Below are 25,040 nucleotides of genomic sequence, written 5' to 3'. Positions count from 1 at the left end.
TGATTGAGTGCGTGAACAGGTGTCTTTTATACAGGTAACAAGTTCAAACAGGTGCAATTAATACAGGTAAAGATTGCAGAATAAGAGGGCTTCTTAAAAAATGAGGTGGGCTTCATAGATAATTGGCAAAGCTTCTGGGGAAAACCTGGTCTTGTTAGGAGAGACGGCATCCATCCCACTTTGGATGGAGCAGCTCTCATTTCTAGAAATCTGGCCAATTTTCTTAAATCCTCCAAACCGTGACTATCCAGGGTTGGGACCAGGAAGCAGAGTTGTAGTCTTACACACCTCTCTGCAGCTTCTCTCCCCCTGCCATCCCCTCATTACCCCATCCCCGTAGAGACGGTGCCTGCTCCCAGACCACCAATAACCAGCAAAAATATATTTAAGCATAAAAATTCAAAAAGAAAAAATAATATAGCACCTTCAACTGCACCACAGACTAAAACAGTTAAATGTGGTCTATTAAACATTAGGTCTCTCTCTTCTAAGTCCCTGTTAGTAAATTATATAATAATTGATCAACATATTGATTTATTCTGCCTCACAGAAACCTGGTTACAGCAGGATGAATATGTTAGTTTAAATAAGTCAACACCCCTGAGTCACACTAACTGCCAGAACGCTCGTAGCACGGGCCGAGGCGGAGGACTAGCAGCAATCTTCCACTCCAGCTTATTAATTAATCAAAAACCCAGACAGAGCTTTAATTCATTTGAAAGCTTGACTCTTAGTCTTGTCCATCCAAACTGGAAGTCCCAAAAACCAGTTTTATTTGTTATTATCTATCGTCCACCTGGTCGTTACTGTGAGTTTCTCTGTGAATTTTCAGACCTTTTGTCTGACTTAGTGCTTAGCTCAGATAATTATAGTGGGCGATTTTAACATCCACACAGATGCTGAGAATGACAGCCTCAACACTGCATTTAATCTATTATTAGACTCAATTGGCTTTGCTCAAAATGTAAATGAGTCCACCCACCACTTTAATCATATCTTAGATCTTGTTCTGACTTATGGTATGGAAATTGAAGACTTAACAGTATTCCCTGAAAACTCCCTTCTGTCTGATCATTTCTTAATAACATTTACATTTACTCTGATGGACTACCCAGCAGTGGGGAATAAGTTTCATTACATTAGAAGCGTTTCAGAAAGCGCTGTAACTTATTCTTTATGTTCTCTAATGCCATATACCAACACAGTGCAGAGTAGCTACCTAAACTCTGTAAGTGAGATAGAGTATCTCGTCAATAGTTTTACATCCTCATTGAAGACAACTTTGGATGCTGTAGCTCCTCTGAAAAAGAGAGCTTTAAATCAGAAGTGCCTGACTCCGTGGTATAACTCACAAACTCGCAGCTTAAAGCAGATAACCCATAAGTTGGAGAGGAAATGGCGTCTCACTAATTTAGAAGATCTTCACTTAGCCTGGAAAAAGAGTCTGTTGCTCTATAAAAAAGCCCTCCGTAAAGCTCGGACATCTTACTACTCATCACTAATTGAAGAAAATAAGAACAACCCCAGGTTTCTTTTCAGCACTGTGCCAGGCTGACAAAGAGTCAGAGCTCTATTGAGCCGAGTATTCCTTTAACTAGTAATGTCTTCATGACTTTCTTTGCTAATAAAATTTTAACTATTAGAGAAAAAATTACTCATAACCATCCCAAAGACATATCGTTATCTTTGGCTGCTTTCAGTGATGCCGGTATTTGCTTAGACTCTTTCTCTCAGATTGTTCTGTCTGAGTTATTTTCATTAGTTACTTCATCCAAACCATCAACATGTCTATTAGACCCCATTCCTACCAGGCTGCTCAAGGAAGCCCTACCATTATTTAATGCTTCGATCTTAAATATGATCAATCTATCTTTATTAGTTGGCTATGTACCACAGGCTTTTAAGGTGGCAGTAATTAAACCATTATTTAAAAAGCCATCACTTGACCCAGCTATCTTAGCTAATTATAGGCCAATCTCCAACCTTCCTTTTCTCTCAAAAATTCTTGAAAGGGTAGTTGTGAAACAGCTAACTGATCATCTGCAGAGGAATGGTCTATTTGAAGAGTTTCAGTCAGGTTTAGAATTCATCATAGTACAGAAACAGCATTAGTAAAGGTTACAAATGATCTTCTTATGGCCTCAGACAGTGGACTCATCTCTGTGCTTGTTCTGTTAGACCTCAGTGCTGCTTTTGATACTGTTGACCATAAATTTTATTACAGAGATTAGAGCATGCCATAGGTATTAAAGGCACTGCGCTGCGGTGGTTTGAATCATATTTATCTAATAGATTACAATTTGTTCATGTAAATGGGGAATCTTCTTCACAGACTAAGGTTAATTATGGAGTTCCACAAGGTTCTGTGTTAGGACCAATTTTATCCACTTTATACATGCTTCCCTTAGGCAGTATTATTAGACGGCATTGCTTAAATTTTCATTGTTACGCAGATGATACCCAGCTTTATCTATCCATGAAGCCAGAGGACACACACCAATTAGCTAAACTGCAGGATTGTCTTACAGACAAAGACATGGATGACCTCTAATTTCCTGCTTTTAAACTCAGATAAAACTGAAGTTATTGTACTTGGCCCCACAAATCTTAGAAACATGGTGTCTAACCAGATCCTTACTCTGGATGGCATTACCCTGACCTCTAGTAATACTGTGAGAAATCTTGGAGTAATTTTTGATCAGGATATGTCATTCAAAGCGCATATTAAACAAATATGTAGGACTGCTTTTTTGCATTTACGCAATATCTCTAAAATCAGAAAGGTCTTGTCTCAGAGTGATGCTGAAAAACTAATTCATGCATTTATTTCCTCTAGGCTGGACTATTGTAATTCATTATTATCAGGTTGTCCTAAAGTTCCCTGAAAAGCCTTCAGTTAATTCAAAATGCTGCAGCTAGAGTACTGACAGGGACTAGAAGGAGAGAGCATATCTCACCCATATTGGCCTCTCTTCATTGGCTTCCTGTTAATTCTAGAATAGAATTTAAAATTCTTCTTCTTACTTATAAGGTTTTGAATAATCAGGTCCCATCTTATCTTAGGGACCTCATAGTACCATATCCCCCCAATAGAGCGCTTTGCTCTCAGACTACAGGCTTACTTGTAGTTCCTAGGGTTTGTAAGAGTAGAATGGGAGGCAGAGCCTTCTGCTTTCAGGCTCCTCTCCTGTGGAGCCAGCTCCCAATTCAGATCAGGGAGACAGACACCCTCTCTACTTTTAAGATTAGGCTTAAAACTTTCCTTTTTGCTAAAGCTTATAGTTAGGGCTGGATCAGGTGACCCTGAACCATCCCTTAGTTATGCTGCTATAGACTTAGACTGCTGGGGGGTTCCCATGATGCACTGAATGTTTTTTTTCTCTTTTTGCTCTGTATGCACCACTCTGCATTTAATCATTAGTGATCGATCTCTGCTCCCCTCCACAGCATGTCTTTTTCCTGGTTCTCTCCCTCAGCCCCAACCAGTCCCAGCAGAAGACTGCCCCTCCGTGAGCCTGGTTCTGCTGGAGGTTTCTTCCTGTTAAGAGGGAGTTTTTCCTTCCCACTGTCGCCAAGTGCTTGCTCACAGGGGTCGTTTTGACCGTTGGGGTTTTTACGCAATTATTGTATGGCCTTGCCTTACAATATAAAGCACCTTGGGGCAACTGTTTGTTGTGATTTGGCGCTATATAAATAAAATTGATTGAATGGATTAAAGAAAAATTAATATGTCTGTGAGAGCCAGAATTCTTGTTGGTTGGTAGGTGTTCCAATACTTATTTGCAGCAGTAACATACAAATAAATTCTTAAAAAAAAAATAAAAATCATACATTATGATTTCCAGATTTTTTTTTAGATTATGTCTGACAGTGGACATGCACCTAAGATCAATCAATCAATCAATCAACTTTTTTTTTATATAGCGCCAAATCACAACAAACAGTTGCCCCAAGGCGCTTTATATTGTAAGGCAAGGCCATACAATAATTATGAAAAACCCCAACGGTCAAAACGACCCCCTGTGAGCAAGCACTTGGCAACAGTGGGAAGGAAAAACTCCCTCTTAACAGGAAGAAACCTCCAGCAGAACCAGGCTCAGGGAGGGGCAGTCTTCTGCTGAGACTGGTTGAGGCCGAGGGAAAGAACCAGGAAAAAGACATGCTGTGGAGGGGGGCAGAGATCGATCACCAATGATTAAATGCGGAGTGATGCATACAGAGCAAAAAGAGAAAGAAACAGTGCATCATGGGAACCCCCCCACAGTCTACGTCTAAAGCAGCATAACCAAGGGATAGTCCAGGGTCACCCGATCCAGCCCTAACTATAAGCCTTAGCGAAAAGGAAAGTTTTAAGCCTAATCTTAAAAGTAGAGAGGGTATCTGTCTCCCTGATCTGAATTGGGAGCTGGTTCCACAGGAGAGGAGCCTGAAAGCTGAAGGCTCTGCCTCCCATTCTACTCTTACAAACCCTAGGAACTACAAGTAAGCCTGCAGTCTGAGAGCGAAGCGCTCTATTAGGGTGATATGGTACTACGAGGTCCCTAAGATAAGATGGGACCTGATTATTCAAAACCTTATAAGTAAGAAGAAGAATTTTAAATTCTATTCTAGAATTAACAGGAAGCCAATGAAGAGAGGCCAACACGGGTGAGATATGCTCTCTCCTGCTAGTCCCCGTCAGTACTCTAGCTGCAGCATTTTGAATTAACTGAAGGCTTTTTAGGGAACTTTTAAGATGAAAATTTCAGACCAGTTTTTGTTGTTTTGTCAAAGCAACTAGTTAGAAAGTTCTGAACACAGAGTGGACACTGTTGACATTTTCCTATGTGCTATAAACTCAGGGAAAAATCTCATTTGTTTCACTTGAGGGAAGTTATTGCTACACTGTACAATGTTTTCAGATTTTCTTTTTGTTTTAGGGGCTGATTCCAAAGATGGTGCCATACCTGTATCACAAAAAGCAAGGAGAACCATCTGCAAGAAGGACAAGCCAAACCAGCTGGAAGCCATCCAAATCCATGATTTGGATGGCCATGAAGATTACGTAAATGTTGCCGAGTGAGTATTTATGTGGAAAATTATTGGACAACAGTATTATCACTGTCAGAAATATGACTGTCACATGTGAATAAGTAACATCTACTGTTATGTTTTGAACTGCTATGGAACAAAATGCAAAGATTTCCAATTCACAAATGAATGTGAGACAATGTTAAGCTCAATTATATCAATATAAATATTTGCAAGTTTGCTTAACTGCCTAGTGGTAATGTGAGTTGTCCATTGAACAACTGAACAAAATCAAATGAAAAAAATGCCTCACAGAAACGTGTTGTAAACACGAGCCTGTACACTGACGTCACACTTCTGGGTTGACTGCAGTGTCTCTAGTGGTGGATTATTTTTTGCACATTTGTTTAGAGCAATAATTACTAATAGAAAAAATAATTTTGAAAATAACTGCAGATATTAGTCCATTACCATTTAGAATGAAACTATTACCCACAAGAATTTTATGTGACTTAATGTGACTTTTTAAGTCACTCATGTGACTTAAGTCACTCATGGTAATAGCATTATGAGACTTATCTAAACTGACTAAATCAACTGAGATACAAAAACACAATAAATCAATAACACTAACAACACTGTTAAGCTAACATAAACCACAATAACATTTAAAACCTCAAAACCCCAAACTCCCATGGTGCATTGCAGCACAGCATCCCTCGTTTATTGGTTAGCTATAATTGCTAATTTCTCCAAAAATATTTGTCCTATCAGCTTTCTGTTTTCTCAGCGTTCATCCTTGACCCAAAATACATAAGCATACCAAACAGCAAATGTCACCTTTCCACGGTTTCACCGTGATCAAAGCCATACACACGCACGCACACAGAGGCCACTTGGCTACACACGCACACATGCATATATACATACAGTGCCCTCCAAAAGTATTGGAATGCCTGGTATTTCACACATTTTTTAATGCAATTTTAAATATAAAAAAAAAAAATAAAAAAAAAAAAAAAAAAAAAAATCTATAATTATCTTCCTTGTACTCAAACTCAAACAACCTGAAATAAATTAATTAAAAATATACAAGCCAAGATGATGGGTTGCATAAGTAATGGAACACTTTGCTATAATACCTGTAACATAATACTTTTATTGGCAGTTTTCTCACACAAATCAGGGGATGGATATATGAACATTTCCAAGTCACTGAATATGTATTGGACTTTATTTACACCAATTCTGTTTGGAGTAGATCGTACTCAAAAACTGAATGACTGTGCAAGAAGGAGAAGACTGAGGAAAGCCACCAACACACAGACAACCTGGAATTTATAGGCTTCTCTGTCTGTGATTGTAGAAGTTGCACATCGTGCATGTTTTGCATTTTATTTACCAATAGTTAATAGGTGCAGCAAGCTTGTGGCATCATATTCAAGAAGACTTGAGGCTGTAAGTGCTGCCAAAGGTGTATCAACAAAGTACTAAGCAAAGGGTGTCAATACTTATGTATACATGAGTTCTTAGTTTATTTTTATTTTTTTGCAAAAACTTAAAAAAAGCCTGCCTTAAATAAGCACTGCACATTATGTGCATTAAAAGATTACATTTGGTTGAGTCACTTTTTTTATAAGTCCACTTCAGAGTGTTGGATTAAAATCCTAAAGCCTTATTTACGTGGGCTGTCCGTAAAGTAACGGTCCTTTTTATTTTTTTTAAAAATTATATGGATTTCATTCATATGTTTTTACGTCAGGCAAGTTTGAACCCTCATGCACATGCGTGAGCTTTTCCACACCTGTCGGTGACGTCATTCGCCTGTGAGCACGCCTTGGGAAGGAGTGGTCCCGCCCCCTCGTCGGAATTTCATTGTCTGGAAATGGCGGAATGAAAAGGACTTTTTTTCCATCAGATTTTTTCAGAAGCTGTTAGAATCTGGCACCTGGAAACCATTCAAAAAATGTATCTGGCTTTCAGTGAAAATTTGCAGTCTTCACAGAGAATAAGGACTGTTAACTGTCGCTTTAAGGACCCCTTTAAGGACGCTTGGCGCGCTGCGCTCCCAGCTGCGACAACGCGGCACAAAACACCATATCATTTCTAAACGGATGGCTCTGTGGATACGAGACGTCGTATGCTCTTTCTCCGGTAATCACAAGAGCTGGACATCAGCCATTTCCGGCAGATTTCACTTTTAACCAGAGATTTTGTCATGGAATGCCGCGCGGAGGCTTCGCGCATCATGACCGATTCGCTTGATGAGCGAGACAAAGAACACCTCCGTTTCGACGTGTCAGAGGACAAGTTTGGACATGTCCAGCTCTCCACAATTTCTCTGATACTTACTGGACTGGTAAGCATTGAAAGCCAAGATAGGCATGTCCTAACTTGTCCTAACGGAGGCGTTCTTTGTCTCGCTCATCAAGCGAATCGGTCGTGACGCGCGAAGCCTCCCCGGGGCGTTCCATGACAAAATCTCTGGTTAAAAGTGAAATCTGCCGGAAAATGGCTGATGTCCAGCTCTTGTGATTACCAGAGAAAGAGCACACGACGTCTCGTACCCACAGAGCGATCAGCTTAGAAATTATCCAGTGGTTTGTGCCGCATCATCGCGGCACAGAGCGCGGTGCGCCGACCGTCCTTAAAGGGGTCCTTAAAGCGACAGTTAACAGTCCGTATTCTCTGTGAAGCCCGCAAAATTTTCACCAAAAGCCAGATAAATTTTTCGAATGGTTTCCAGGTGCCAGTTTCTAACAGCTTCTGAAAAAAATCTGATGGGAAAAAAGTCCTTTTCATTCCGCCATTTCCAATGAAATTCTGACGAGGGGGCGGGTCCACTCCTTCCCGAGGCGTGCTCACAGGCGAATGACGTCACCGACAGGCGTGGAAAAACTCACGCATGCACACGAGGGTTCAAACTTGCCTGACATAAAAACATATGAATGCAATCCATATAGTTTTTTTTAAAAAATAAAAAGGACCGATACTTTATGGACAGCCCACGTATGCTTCTGCAACTCTAACTCTGTGGGCATACAGTGTCATTGACGTGTGTGTGGCCCTTTTAAAGTTCTCTGTCATGTCCTCATGCAATTTACCGCAGGAACAGTGGCTTTTTCTGGATTAATTTGTCTCTCAACGAGCTCCACTTCTTTATACAATTACCAACCTCCAAACCAACAATAAGGTATGTACAATTTTCTCTGTGAATCGCAGGTCATTTGAGCATCTTTTTCTGACTCTGTGTTGTGAAGTTGGTCATATTTGCGGACTTTTCTGCCAAACGTATTTCATTCATGACTGAAAAGTAAACGCCGTGCACATTGTAAAAACTATTAAAATATGAAGGGAGAGAAGAAGTGAAAACGTAAAAGTGACAAATCACAGCCTTTTGCAGTGTCCGTCATTTAGCAGGTGTGCATCAGGCTCCGGAGAGCCACACAGAGGGCTCTGATCTAAGGTAGTTTGGTTCATCACACCAAGGGATATGTGTGAAACTCAACACCATATTACAGTGAAGGTAAAGCAGCATTTTGTTAATAATCGCCGGCCTTGAATAAAGGCCTCGCTTAAGTACCGGGTCTAACCATGGTTTGAAAAAAATAAATGCTCTGCCTTTTAATCAAAGAAATAGGGTACCCACTTTCCTTGAACTGGCGAGTGTCAGTGCTGAACTTCATTTCATACCTCTTTTACTAGGCACATCCAGACTGCTCTGTCCGGTAGATGTGAAGGGTTTTTAATGGAAACGCATTGCAATCGAACAGGACATTATGTCCAATATGAACAAAAATCCGTTAAAATCTGTTATATACAGTGTTTATTACATGGAAAACCATACTAAAGTATTGGGACTTTTGCTTTATATATCTATATATATATATCTATATCAGCATCAGCATCTCTATAAAGCTTGTCAGCACATGAAATTATGAAGTGCTCTAAAATCACCAGGTAGATGGCTGCATTGACTTTGGACTTGATGAAACACAGTGGACCAACAGTACCAGATGGCACGGCACTGTAGATCGTCACTGACTGTGGAAACGTAACAATCAATCAATCAATCAATCAATTTTTTTATATAGCGCCAAATCACAACAAACAGTTTGCCCCAAGGCGCTTTATATTGTAAGGCAAGGCCATACAATAATTATGTAAAACCCCAACGGTCAAAACGACCCCCTGTGAGCAAGCACTTGGCTACAGTGGGAAGGAAAAACTCCCTTTTAACAGGAAGAAACCTCCAGCAGAACCAGGCTCAGGGAGGGGCAGTCTTCTGCTGGGACTGGTTGGGGCTGAGGGAGAGAACCAGGAAAAAGACATGCTGTGGAGGGGAGCAGAGATCGATCACTAATGATTAAATGCAGAGTGGTGCATACAGAGCAAAAAGAGAAAGAAACAGTGCATCATGGGAACCCCCCAGCAGTCTACGTCTATAGCAGCATAACTAAGGGATGGTTCAGGGTCACCTGATCCAGCCCTAACTATAAGCTTTAGCAAAAAGGAAAGTTTTAAGCGTAATCTTAAAAGTAAGAGAGGGTTGTCTGTCTCCCTGATCTGAATTGGGAGCTGGTTCCACAGGAGAGGAGCCTGAAAGCTGAAGGCTCTGCCTCCCATTCTACTCTTACAAACCCTAGGAACTACAAGTAAGCCTGCAGTCTGAGAGCGAAGCGCTCTATTGGGGTGATATGGTACTACGAGGTCCCTAAGATAAGATGGGACCTGATTATTCAAAACCTTATAAGTAAGAAGAAGAATTTTAAATTCTATTCTAGAATTAACAGGAAGCCAATGAAGACAGGCCAATATGGGTGAGATATGCTCTCTCCTTCTAGTCCCCGTCAGTACTCTAGCTGCAGCATTTTGAATTACTGAAGGCTTTTTAGGGAACTTTTAGGACAACCTGATAATAATGAATTACAATAGTCCATCCTAGAGGAAATAAATGCATGAATTAGTTTTTCAGCATCACTCTGAGACAAGACCTTTCTGATTTTAGAGATATTGCGTAAATGCAAAAAAGCAGTCCTACATATTTGTTTAATATGCGCTTTGAATGACATATCCTGATCAAAAATGACTCCAAGATTTCTCACAGTATTACTAGAGGTCAGGGTAATGCCATCCAGAGTAAGGATCTGGTTAGACACCATGTTTCTAAGATTTGTGGGGCCAAGTACAATAACTTCAGTTTTATCTGAGTTTAAAAGCAGGAAATTAGAGGTCATCCATGTCTTTATGTCTGTAAGACAATCCTGCAGTTTAGCTAATTGGTGTGTGTCCTCTGGCTTCATGGATAGATAAAGCTGGGTATCATCTGCGTAACAATGAAAATGTAAGCAATACCGTCTAATAATACTGCCTAAGGGAAGCATGTATAAAGTGAATAAAATTGGTCCTAGCACAGAACCTTGTGGAACTCCATAATTAACTTTAGTCTGTGAAGAAGATTCCCCATTTACATGAACAAATTGTAATCTATTAGACAAATATGATTCAAACCACCGCAGCGCAGTGCCTTTAATACCTATGGCATGCTCTAATCTCTGTAATAAAATTTTATGGTCAACAGTATCAAAAGCAGCACTGAGGTCTAACAGAACAAGCAACACTGGACTTCAAGTAACTTGGATTCTGTGCCTCTCCACTCTTCCTCCAGATTGTGGGTCCTTCATTTCCAAATGAAAAGCAACACTTATTCTCATCTGAAAACAAGACTTCGGCCCACTGTGTCACAATACAGTTACTTTTTGTCATAGTCCAGGTAAGACACTTCTGACATTCTGACTTCTGTTGCTTGTGCATCTTTTCCTACCACATTTTTCCTTTCCAGACAACTTTACATGAACATGCTTTGATACAGCACTCTGAACAGCCAGGCCTTCACTGAGTGTCTTCTGGTCAACTGTCAAGTCAGCAGTCTTCCCATGATTGATGTACTCAACCAGACAGAGATTCATGGGATTCATACTGCATAAATAGTGAGTTACTCAAACTTGAAATTAAATATTTTCGTTTTTTAGAGCAGTAGGCTGTAATTATCAAAATTAAAACAAAATGCTTTAACGTTTCAGTTTATATGTAATAAGTATAAAATATATTTTCACTTCCTGAAATAAACTGACCAAAATAGACTTTTTGACAATATTCTTTTTTTTCTTTTGAGCTGCACCTTTACTATGTCTGCTCTACTGTTGCCTGTCATGTGTACTATGTATGGTACATGTCCAACTCTCATGTCTGTACTTGCTTACTTAATTTGCATTTGCGTAAGCCCTATAATTGTGCATATACGGCCTTCTATGTAGCATACGTTGCACCACTGTTGTAGGGGGAACGACATCTCGTACCACTCTATACTTGGGTATGGCTGCTATTACAAAGTTTTTCTTGACCTGATTGTGAGGACTTGGATGATTGCGTTCATGGTACTGGAGAAACACTGACTCATTCTTTGTTTAACCGAGAACTGATTCTTGTAATATCTTATTTTTGGCCTTTCCACAGACAAGTGGGTTCAGAATACTATTGCAAAAGGGCTAAACAGCAGAACAAAACTGTACCTGTGAATGCCATGCCATCAGTGACATCACAGCTGTGAAGTAAAATACTGGCTGTGAGTTCACTGAATGGGAGTGACTTTGAATAGGTCGAAGCAGCTATAGTGTCAGGCTGCAGAGTGAAACAAGAGTCTGTTTCTACACCAACATTTAATCCCCCCCATTGTTCTGTATGAAGTGTTATTAATAAAGTAACATCTTTCCTGCAGTCTGCAGCTGACAAAAGCTTTTAATCTGCAGAGAAGAAAGCAGCATGAGCAGCACGCTCACTGACAGAACTCCAGATGCCCTACAGCGTGACAGGTGCAGCTGTTGGTGGATTATCTAGTTAGCAGAACACGGGCATGACTGCGCTTGTCACAATGTAAAGGTGCAGGAGAACACATTAACAAGCATGAGCTGCAGTGAGGATTTGGGTGTGACTTAGGTCACATTTTATCCATGTAAAAGTGCTGCAACTGAACTCAAAGTGAAGATTTCCTATCTCTGTTCCACTGTGTTTATCTAAGGCAGGTGAACAGAAAAGTTTAGCCTTCAACAAGTGGACTGACTGTGTGCTCAGCTGGATCCAGGTCAGCTGATGGTCACTAGTTTCCTGTTTAGTCCAGTGGTCTCAAACTGGTTCCAGAAAGATGCTGAGAGGTTGCGGGTCTCCATTTCTACCAAACACATCAGCAGGTGAGTAATGATTAGCTTGCTGTCCTCTGCTCTGAAATGGCCTGGGTGGAGTCTGTGGCTGCAGAACCACTCAACTCCTGCAAGAACCAGTGTGAAGCACTGCTTTGGCAAGATTTATGCAGGAAGCCTTAGGCTTGTGATCTGTACCATATGGACTTTTTAAGTTACAAAAATAAGCAAAATTGTCAAATAAATGTGCAATAGACAACATATTAGGTATGTGATCCAGATGAACACCGATTGCTGAATGTGCTGGAAATACTACAATAAAAGTATAAGTCCATTTGAGATATATATGTATAAGGGGAGAGACACTTTTGTCCTGCAGAATTGAGCAAAACGTGGCACACACATACTTCGAACATACAGGGAGTGACACAGGCTATTGAGCACTTTAGTAGTAGTAATTAAGGGGATAGACACTTTTGAGCTGCATCATCAACGGCAAGTGTGCTCAAAGGTTGTGTCATACTCTTTTTATTGTAAACTTTTACCTCTACATTTTTGCAAGTAACAGCATAGTAGTAGTAGTAGCAGTGGTAGCAGTTGAGGCAGCTTTCATTGTGGCCTAACAGTTTCCGTGGAATCTGGATAGGTGGGAGGTGATAGTATTGTTGGTGAAGATGAAGTTTTCATTTCAGTGTTGAGACTGAGTTGAGCAATTTTGGTGGTGAACTGAATTAGCCTTAAAATGCTCCTTTTCCTCTCGTTCTTATATTTCTTGAACATTGAGGCCGCTTTTCCTTTAAACTCATTATTTAATTCTGATGGTTGACTGAGGCAAACCATTTATAGGTCTCAGTGGAGGTATTCTCTGTTCATGCTGAAAAGTAACTGCATTAATCTGGTTTCACTCACAAATGCTTCCAAACTCATCACAGAGCAGATGGACATTGCCTGAGGGGTCATTCTGTGTGAAACCATCAGATTTTCCAAAATCTTCCCAGGTCACTGACTCAGATTCTTTTTTTTTTAACAAGTACCCACATATGTCTGATGAACACATGCAAAATATTTCTGCTTAATTCCATTTAGTTTTTGGATATAATGTTTTAATAAGGGTACCCACTATCCTGTTTTACACTCGTGAATGCATTTTGAGCTTTTTTCATTTTTAAAAGACATTATCTCAGTTAAAAACGCAGATATAAAGCTCAAATTTGGAATACACCTTATTTGGGCACCCAGATAACAGTAGTAAATTTCAAAAATGGGATATAGAGCTAATTTTTCATTCTGTAGCATCACAAAAATGGCAGTTTGTCCATTCTCACAAAAAATTACCAAATCTCAAAGAGCTGTACTAAGAAAGAATTCAATGGATAATCTTCATATTGTAGAATACACATATCTGGGGTACTAGTTTTATGTGTGCAAAACATTATGGCCATAGCTTGAAGGTTTTTTGAATTAATGACTCTTGAAAATCAAACATGATCATAGAATGTCAAAAATAGGCCTCCAGTCTCTTTATGATTTGACCATGTGGGCAAGTGCTCAGCCACTTCATAATTTTTTTTTATTTTTTTTTTGTGGAGAGCATATTGATATACCAACTTTATGTCAAAAAAATGTTTTTTATCTAGCTCAATGTCTTCATAGTGATAAAAATTTGCAAAGTAGGGTAACGTAACAATGGCGCGAACCCATTTTGAACCTGTATCTGCATATTCAGAAAGCAATATATCAGCTCTGAATGGAAGCATAAAGCTCAAATTTGGTATTTACAATGTTTGGCACCCCAAAAATAATGCATCACCTTTGAAACACATTAATTACTAAGCTTATTTTTTCTGTCAAGGCATCATAAATTAGCAATTCAGTCATCATGCAATTTTGTTACAAAGTTTTGAAGAGCTGTACTCCGAGAGTAAACAGAGATAATTTTTATATTTCAGAATTTACTTTAAGTAAAATATATTTATCAGGATGGGGGTTTCTCTCTCAAAGCTGGTGAAATCTTGCATGGTGCAGTAAAGTGTGTACTTATTCTAGTATTATATTAACAGTGCTTATTTCAGTAGCTAAAACAACTAATACAATATGTATTTTTCTAATTTGTTCATTTCATCAGAGGCATTAATAGGGAAAGGGAATTGTTATAAAAATTTTAGACAAGCTGATCATGAGTCACTGCAGTTTAAAAATAGATCTGATATCAAGAGTAACTGCACATTGTTTTAAAAGTGGCTGATGATGTTAGCTGCTGCACATAAAGAAACTGGAGTCACCTGTTCACTTGCCAGTGTATATATTGTATCAGTGAGGAGTGCATGTATTGCTTTGTTTGGAGTAATTAATTACAGCGTATGCAGTTCTTATGCATAAATATACGAGGTCTGTCAAAGTAATGGTTCTTTTTATTTTTTTCAAAAACTACATGGATTTCATTCATATGTTTTTATGTTAGACATGCTTGACCCTCGTGCGCATTGCGTGAGTTTTTCCACGCCTGTTGGTGACGTCATTCGCCTGTGAGCACGCCTTGGGAAGGCGTGGTCCCGCCCCCTCATCGGATTTTCACTGTCTGGAAATGGTGGAATGAAAAGGACTTTTTCCATCAGAATTTTTTCAGAAGCTGTTAGAGACTGGCACCTGGAAACCATTTGAAAAATTTATCTGTCTTTCGGTGAAAATTTTACGGGCTTCACAGAGAATAAGGTCTGTTACTACAGCTTTAAGGACCCCTTTAAGGACGCTTGGTGCGTCGCGCTCCGAGCTGCGACGACGCGGCACAAGCCACCGGACCATTTCTAAACGGATGGCTCTGTGGATACGAGACCGCCGTGTGCGCTTTCTCTGGTTATCACAAGAGCTGGACATCAGCCATTTTCTGGCAGATTTCACTTTTAACAAGAGATTTTGTCATGGAAAGCCGCGCGGAGGCTTCGTGCGTCACAACCGATTCGCTTGGAAGCGAGACAAAGGAACACCTCCGTTTCAGCGTGTCAGAGGACAAGTTTGGACATGTCCAGCTCTCCACAATTTCACTGATACTTACTGGACTGGTAGCACTGAAAGCCGAGATAGGCATGTCCAAACTTGTCCTCATCCCCACAGCATGATCCTGCCACCACCATGCTTCACTGCCATGTGCCTTTTACTAAGGAGTGGCTTCTGTCTGGTCACTCTACCATACAGGCCGGTGGATTGCTGCAGTTGTCCTTTTGGAAGGTTCTCCTCTCCCCACAGAGGAATTCTAGAGCTCTGACAGAATGGCCATCGGGTTCTTGGTCACCCTCCCTGACTAAGGTCCTTCTCCCTGATCACTCAGTTTAGACAGGCAGCCAGCTCTAGGGAGAGTGCTGGTGGATCAGAACATCTTCTATTTATGGATGTTGGAGGCCACTGTGCTCATTGGGACCTTCAAAGCAGTAGAAATGTTTCTGTACCCTTTCCCAGATTTGTGCCTCGAGACATCTTGTCTCAGAGGTCTACAGACAATTCCTTTGACTTCATGCTTGGCTTGTGCTCTGACATGCACTGCCAACTGTGGGACCTTATATAGGTGTGTGTCTTTCCAAATCATGTCCAATCAATTGAACTTATTCAGGTGGACTCCAGTTAAACTGTAGAAACATCTCAGGAACAGTGAAATCAAGATGCATCTGAGCTCAGTTTTGAGCTTCATGGCAAAGGCCCTGAATACTTATGTATGTGATTTCTTAGTTTTTTATTTTTAATAAATTTGTAAAAAAAATAAAATGCTGACATCATGGAGTGCTGTGTGTAGAATTTTGAGGAAAAAAATGAATTTCAACCATTTTAGAAAAGGCTGTAACATAGAAAAATGTAGAAAAGGTGCAGCGCTGTGAATACTTTCTGCATGCACCGTAGGGTCATGATCACTTTTACAGCCATGTGGCTTTAGACAAGTTGCTGGATGGGCACCAGCTGGTATGTTTTTACCACATCTCCTGGAGTGCAGCAAGCCTCTTCTGACATCTCTCAGGTGATTCCAAATGAAGGTTAAAAATGCTACCAATAGGTGGCACATGATATCACTGTGGGAAGCCAATCTTCTGGCTCCAGAAGATTGGCTCTTTTGACTCTTTTGCTCTGTTCAGCGCCATTGTTGTGTCTCAATAGCTGATTCAATTAATTCTGTTTCTCAGCAAATATGTCACAGATGACACAAAAAAGCACTTGTGATACTGCATTCACAAGTTGGCTTCGTGCAGGCACACAAACTGGATGGTCCATTGTTACAGTGCGTGGCAGAAAAGTGCTAAGCAGAGATTTGTTCTCACTGGTGTGTTTGTGTCTGTGACACGATAACTCAAAAACAACTAGAGAGATTTGTCAAACAGTGGAAATATTACTTGAATAGATATCTAGAGTTGATTAGATTTGGAAGAGTTTGGTCAAAGATCAAGGAAAACACAGCTGAACAACCAACAAACCTAGATGGATGATCTGAAACATATATTGATCAGCAAAAACATCTGTCATTACATCCACCCACGTAATAAAATCGTCGTTTGTCTGTCTGTTAGCAGGACCGCAACAAAACTACAGCATGGATTTCACACACCATTGGTGTTAGGATTTGGAAGACACCACTGAATTTTGGAGGTGATCCAGATCCGGATTCTGGATCAGGATTTCAATGTGTACGCTTCACTTTGTCAGATTATGAGGATTACGTCAAACGTACGGAACAGATTTTCACCAAATTTTCACCACACAATGGTGTTAGGATTTGGAAGACTCCATTAAATTTGGAGGTGATTTGGATTTTGGATCCGGATTTCACTTTGTAGACTCTTAAGGATTATGTTAAAACTACTTCACAGATATGACATCGCGATGTAAACCAAGATCAGGAAGACACTATTTGGTTACAGCTTGTGAATTAAATATCAGATTCAACATCTGACCAGTCGAACCATTCTGGATCAGTCTGCAATTATTGCATTGTGTTGTGGAATCCAGGTAAGTCCGGGTCATTATGTGAATCACATATCTTTTATTGTGAATCCTTGTCAACCCTTGGTGAACGTCAGAAATCTCCGATTGCTCTTGTTGAGTAGTAGGAGTGACTTCACAGTGATGTCATACGTCATCAAAAACACCATTACAGACATATGTATCCTTTTACTTGTACATTTAAACTGTGGTGTGTGGATGCACAGGGTATAAACCTTATGATGCCTTTCATTTTAAAAGAAAGGATGATGGAAAATTCCACCAGTGCTGGTTGTGAGAGCAGCAGCCACACACCACAACAATATGTACCATCAAAAATTTTAAACTGTCAACATTTTCTGCTTGCAACAAGCCAAAAACTGCATTATGGGCGATGTCAACATAATGCTGCTGTGTGTCAGACTCAAGAATGGTGGATGGAAAACAAATGCAAGGCCTTTGGTGCAGGGGGACAGTTTCATTCTTTTTTACATGCAGCGATGGAAAAGTGGTTCAACACTACACAAGAAGGGTTTTGTCTCATCTTACAGTAAGAAATCAGTCATTTTCTACATCCTTCATTGGAGACAAGGAGATCTCAGACGAGGCTAATTAAGGCTAAACAAGTAGCAAATGTAAAGGCTATGTTACGTATGGAAAATCTGTCTGGAGCAGTTGTGATTGGACAGATTGCATATTAAAATTTGTTGCTTCAGCAGTCCAGCTTCATGGTTGAGTGGAAAAGAGGAAAGACTGTGTCAAAACAACAAACAAACAAAAACCCCATGAAATCTTGACTTGACTTTGTCACAAATCACATACTTATGAGCTCATTTCTTCAACTTGACCTATGACCTTAGTGTTTCAAATTCCAGCTGAAACCTTGTATCTTAAATCAAGGAGGAAGGAAACATCATTCGAATGGTTCTGAAAACATAATTAGAACATTCAAATGACAAAATTAGGAGGTTCCACCTGATGCAAGCAATGTTTGCTGACGTACCAACAAAGCAATGCTTTAGCAACACTGCAGATATGATCGACAAACTCCAGAAACACGACAAAGACGATGTTAACAAGAGTAGCCGCTGGCCAGAGCAGCCGCCCTGTCCGTCAGCTCTAATCAGGTAGAGAGGGAAGCACCAGTCCACTCATCATCCTGATGGTGATTCTGGTGGGAGTCATAAGTAGAAATCCATCCAGTGAGGTGTATCATCTTACAATCTTCACCAGAGCACATCATCCGGTTGCACTGAACACGGACGGAAGCAAGGCCTTTAAAGAACTAATAACTGAAAATTTTCCCTGTAAGCTCCAGCTATTTTCACAAAATCAATCCATCTGCATAAAATGAAAAATGTCAAAATGTGTGGTTGTCTCTTGCATTCTTCGAGGACAGTAACCAGAGATGGAGAGCTGGCTCCATCCCACAGTTCAAATTTTCAAAATCAGATGGAATGTCTCACTGTTGCCCAGTACTGTAATTATCTGAGCACCTGTGTTCATTACAGGCACTGTCATAATGTGGCTGAATTCAATTCATGCTGACTGAATGTATTCCTAATGTGAAGCTCACAGATGCTCTGCTTACTGATACAATCAACAAAACTGTATAGATTTAGAGAGTGCATTCTTCTGCCATGGTTCTTTATCAGTAGTTATTCCCTGGTGGGTGTGCTGGTCACCAGTCACAAATAACCATGTTATTTGTTTTGACTGTGTTGAATGCTTGGTCTCTAAAGTAAAAGCAAACAAGGTCAATGTCCATTGGATTCTGACATGTGACATATGTTACCCTGTAATGTGATAATTAAGCATGATACAGGGTCCAAACTATTCCTTTTTAAAACCCTGTTAATGCAACTAATAATTTGCATCAGATTTTACCAAAATCGGAGCAATGTTAACTTTTGACCCCTGTACAAACTGAAACTGACCTTTGTCACCATTCTTGCTGTTTTACCCCATAACTCCATAGAATTAAGTCACAGATAATTCAAATTATACCTTTTCAGAATTTTTATGATCAGGCAAATAATGTGGTGTAGTCTGATATGATTAGAGCATCTTTTAATTTTGACCCCTGTGTAATTCTTCAATTAACCCCTACCTGGCTGCCTATTGAAAATTCAAGTGGCCAATCGTTTTTTTCTCAAAAGAGAATGTCTAAGAAGTATTTGTGCCACATTTTATGCTTGTATCACCATTTGCAGGATTCCGCTCTAAATATTCTCTTATCTGCTGCAGTAGTTATACACACTGGACTGAGATAACTGACTTCACATGTGAAGCCAATGACTAAATCTAAGACAAACTGTACTCACTCGCCGTCATATTGTGACTGTGGTTTCAAAAGACTGAAGGAATTTGTGGCTGAGTTTTGGGAGATTTACTCTAAAACTCTTATGTCAGCATCTCTCATTTAATGAGTGTGAAGAACAAGTGAAATGGATCGACTGTATATAAGTAGCACTTTACAATGACGCCTCCCATTCACACAGTCTCATTCTTTCTCTCTCTCACACACACACTGATGTCAGCCCTCAAATACACCATGAGAGCAACTCTGGGATGTAGACCCTGCCACATACAGTGGGGTAGTGTGTGTGTGTGATGGGGATTTGAACAGAGAATCCTCTGGTCACTTTAACTTCTTCACTATGTGACAAGTTTCAAATAGATACCAATTTACCTGTTTAAAATGGGACTGTGTTGGGTCTGAATACAGTAAACCTGCATTACAACAACAAGACTACAGATGCTAATTTTGCCCCGAGGAGAAAACCAGAAGTCATTAAAATTAAACTGGGTTCATCCACTGGGAAGCACAAATCAACAAAACACATCTTACTGTAATACCACCTTCAGCAGGGAGGTTCAGCTGGCCTGGATCTATGCGGTTATCTATGTTGTTAGTATGACTTTTTTTTTTTTAAGGAATTAATGTGCAAAATGAGGTGGGGCCAAGAACTTTTAAATCATTTAAAGACGGGTAATATTAGTAGTTTCCAATTTTTTTTATATGGTTGAAATTTTGCACATGACCTGGAATACAGATCAGTTAAATAATTGCAGATTCGTCCCTTATTTAAGGATAGGAAATGAGAACCGTTCAGCTGGCAAATCAGTCCAAACTTTTCAGTTCATTGGAACTGTATGCCTCAGGACATTATCAGTTCTTCTCATAAATGCCAGCATGCTAATTTGATGCTTCTGTGTTGCAAAACCTTCAAGTCGTGATGTCCGCTGGCACTGACATCTACAACCCCTGGCAAAAATTATGGAATCACCGGCCTCGGAGGATGTTCATTCAGTTGTTTAATTTTGTAGAAAAAAAAAGCAGATCACAGACATGACACAAAACTAGTCATTTCAAATGGCAACTTTCTGGCTTTAAGAAACACTAAGAAATCAAGAAAAAAAGATTGTGGCAGTCAGTAACGGTTACTTTTTTAGACCAAGCAGAGGAAAAAAATATGGAATCACTCAATTCTGAGGAAAAAATTATGGAATCACCCTGTAAATTTTCATCCCCCAAATTAACACCTGCATCAATCAGATCTGCTCATTGACATTGACCCTATGTGTCTTTTTGCAAGGAATGTTTTTGCAGTTTTTGCTCTATGGCAAGATGCATTATCATCTTGAAAAATGATATCCCCAAACATCCTTTCAATTGTCCAAAATATCAACATAAACTTGTGCATTTATTGATGATGTAATGACAGCCATCTCCCCAGTGCCTTTACCTGACATGCAGCCCCATATCATCAAAGACTGTGGAAATTTACATGTTCTCTTCAGGCAGTCATCTTTATAAATCTCATTGGAAAGGCACCAAACAAAAGTTCCAGCATCATCACCTTGCCCAATGCAGATTCGAGATTCATCACTGAATATGACTTTCATCCAGTCATCCACAGTCCATAATTGCTTTTCCTTAGCCCATTGTAACCTTGTTTTTTTCTGTTTAGGTGTTAATGATGCCTTTCGTTTAGCTTTTCTGTATGTAAATCCCATTTCCTTTAGGCGGTTTCTTACAGTTCGGTCACAGACGTTGACTCCAGTTTCCTCCCATTCGTTCCTCATTTGTTTTGTTGTACATTTTTTGATTTTTGAGACATATTGCTTTAAGTTTTCTGTCTTGACGCTTGTCTTCCTTGGTCTACCAGTATGTTTGCCTTTAACAACCTTCCCATGTTTGTATTTGGTCCAGAGTTTAGACACAGCTGACTGTGAACAACCAACATCTTTTGCAACATTGCGTGATGATTTACTCTCTTAAGCGTTTGATAATCCTCTCCTTTGTTTCAATTGACATCTCTCGTGTTGGAGCCATGATTCATGTCAGTCCACTTGGTGCAACAGCTCTCCAAGGTGTGTTCACTCCTTTTTAGATGCAGACTAACGCGCAGATCTGATATGATGCAGGTGTTAGTTTTGGGGATGAAAATTTACAGGGTGATTCCATATTTTTTTCCTCTGCTTGGTCTAAAAAAGTACCATTACTGACTGCCACAATTTTTCTTGATTTCTTATAGTGTTTCTTAAAGCCATTTGAAATGACTTTAGTTTTGTGTCATGTCTGTGATCTGCTTTTTTTCTACAAAATTAAACAACTGAATGAACATCCTCCGAGGCCGGTGATTCCATAATTTTTGCCAGGGGTTGTATATCTGGACCTAGCAACAATACAGGTATATTAGCATGTTGCCTGTAGGTATCCACGGGCTCTAGATTAGGTACCATTTAGAAAATAGGTAGCTGACATTTTTCAAGGGTGGTAATAAATTGTGTAAGTCCAGAATGTTTTTAAAACTTTAGATTTTAGAAGATGAACTCAACCATGCAATTTTTTAAATGTTAATTTACTGTCTTAATGTTTTTAGAAATTGTTTAGATTCTTGGTATCATATACCCAGACAGCAAACAGATCCGGGCCGGATGTAGTCCAACATCTGGTACCAATCCTGAAAACAGATCCGGTCCGGACAATTTTTGCACACTGTCCCAGATCCGGCACGGCGCCACTTTACAGTTCTGGAACAGATCCGTAACAGATCTGAACTGGATACGCAAAAGGCCAACCAGTTACAGCCCATATCTGGCACGGATCTGGGACAGATGTGGACCACATTACAGCACTGTGGTAGAACAAATTTTACAGGGGTAAGTTCCGTGGATCCAAGAAAACTGATTTGTATCTGTAACACACAGATCAGTGTCCGTGGACTTATATAACTTGATTGTCGTAAAGAAACAAGGCGCTTTGCGATAAGCATTTAAAAAAAAAAAAAAAAAAACCTCAGTGATGATCACGATTGCAGAGTACACACTAACCCCCCCCCCCCCCCCCCCATGATCCATGGAGTTTTCACAGCCAAATTCTGAGACATTGCTTAGTGCACCTTCGCACATACTACGAATAAGTACAAATCAGGGTGAATAACAGCAGAACAGCTCGTATGAGCGAACCACAAAAACACTGAGCCGACGGGCAAGGGTGAATGATGCCGTTGCAACAGTTTCACACACGCAGGAACACAGTGCGAGCAGCTGCATGATGTGGTTGCTGTGAAAATAAGAAAAATAAAAAAAATACATGCCACCCACGGGATTCAAACCTGCACTTTCCAAAAGCTCTAATTGCCAGCCAGAAACTTTACCACTGAGCTACCATCACTGTCCTGTAAAAATGCAGGAAACTGCCTGATATCAAGGACATGGAAATATAAAAATAAATAAATAAAACCACACACCATAAAAAACACCACATTTTATTGAATCCTCTTAAGCGGACAATACAATATGATCCACCTGTTGCTCTATAGATGACCCATAGTCATAGACGTACAGTCATGAAATGACATGAATGATGAAACAGGGCGCTTTTATCATGTCCACATCCACTACCAGTGTGTCCAGCTGGCCCCGCGTGCCTGTGTGGCCCGACACGCATGTCTTGTGGACGGCATGCCGCAGGACAGACACAGCGTCATGTGGAACAGAGCTCATGTGGGTGACGTGACATTCAAACCGCCCGCTGCGTGTTATGATCTGACAGTACATTTCACATGGGGTAGCCTGTCAATGTGCGCGGCATGCGCTCGCTCACTGCAGCCCATTGCAACAGCAATATATGTTTTTATGTATGTCCACGTGAGGACAGCAAGCAGACACACGCACGTCACAGTGGGCAGTTGTTAGTTTGTCGGTTGAAGCATGGTATGTGTTCTCCAGCTGGGACATCCAGAACCAGAGATCTCCACAGCTGCTCCTGTGGGCAGATACCCCGTCAGTTCAGCGCACACACCAACATGTCACTGTGTCTGTTATGTGAGCTGTTAGTGAGTCTCTGGTCAGCAGCTGAGAGGAACCTCGCTGTGCTGTGTGCGCTCAGACCTGCCTGTCCAGCCCCCATGTGATGATGTCTGTGCAGCATATATAATCAGCATTTTATGCGCAAACCACACGTATGCCACATGTGTTTCAGGGGGGCGCGACACACATGCAGACCACGTGTGTGGCTGTTTGCAAAGCCACACTCATGGGGGCTTATAGACAAATTTCACATCCAGCTCGACAGTGATCGTCTGACTGTTTTCGTGCTAATAGCGTGGATGGCCACACATTTTCTAAGTGCCAAGCCAGCCATGTTAGATGTGCATGCGTGTCACCTGGAATTTGGCCGACACCTGCCGCGAGAGGGATCGAATGGGTTGTCACAGCGCACACTGTCTTTCAGCCACTGGTGTGTGCAACTAGTTGCAGCAACAGGTGTACGAAGCGTTTGAGGCGGCTCTGATTTTTCATGAGTGGCATGCAATTCCTCCTTTGTGTGCTAGTCGGCTTCAATCGTGTTATGTGTGAAGAAGCCCTTAATGCAGTTCAGGTTATATGATTGGTTGATTTCACTGTCCGTTCATGAACAGGAGTGCGGAGCGCATTGGTATTTTTCCTCCTTCCCTTCCGTGACAACCAATCTTAGCTCTGAGGACTGCGTCACACCTAACAACGGGGGTCAGCACTGGCTCCTCACAAATATAGGAGTTTCTGTCCCCTCCTTGCTCAGAGTTGCTCTCGGACATGTGCTGGCTGTCTACGGTAAGATTCCTTGCCAGGGAATTTTAGGCTAAGTTAGGAGCTATTTGAGAGGACTTTGTGTTGCTTCACGGATATGGGCCCAGATCCTTGGAGCATAACTGCGGCATAATGAAAAACTGAAAGTGTCTTTGTGTGAGGCAACACCACACACCACCTGCGAGCTAATGACATGATGGCGCATCTACAAGCAACGTTTTCCCAAGAATTTTTTTCAGACCCGGTGACACCCACCAAATAATAACAACAAAAAATCCACAACCCTAAAATCATGAAGTGTACTGCACAGAAAAAAAAATGTGAATCACTCAGAAATGCTAAAGTTCAAAGCAATGAACTGGTCAACCACGATTTTTTCTTGCATGTTTCTTGCATGGAGTTTTCCCAGCAGATTTTGGGTAATTTGGGGGTGCTGAATCGGAATGTGGTGTTAGTTTTTACCAATTGCATCACGTTTTTTGAGATATGAAAAAAAAATCTCACATCAAGCATTGAACCAAAAGCTGCAGTCTCGCACACCTTTTCGGTGCCATGAACGATATTACGGCTCGTTCTCATTTCATGAACCCGGTTTGAATCTATGCTTTTGTGCAAGATTAGTGGCGTCAAACTCGTGAGTGAATGAGCAACCTTTGCATAATCCATCAATACAGAAAGTGCAGACTGCAAAAAAAACGTGATGTGAGAGGAAATCTGAGCTCAGATTCGGATTCAGCACCCCATTCAGTTCTTAAACTCCATGCAGAAAATTTTTTCCTTTTTTTGACCAGTGTT

The sequence above is a fragment of the Thalassophryne amazonica genome, chromosome 8, assembly GCF_902500255.1.
Source record: "Thalassophryne amazonica chromosome 8, fThaAma1.1, whole genome shotgun sequence".
NCBI classification, from domain to species: Eukaryota; Metazoa; Chordata; class Actinopteri; order Batrachoidiformes; family Batrachoididae; genus Thalassophryne; species Thalassophryne amazonica.
Note: the sequence above shows the minus strand (reverse complement) of the source record.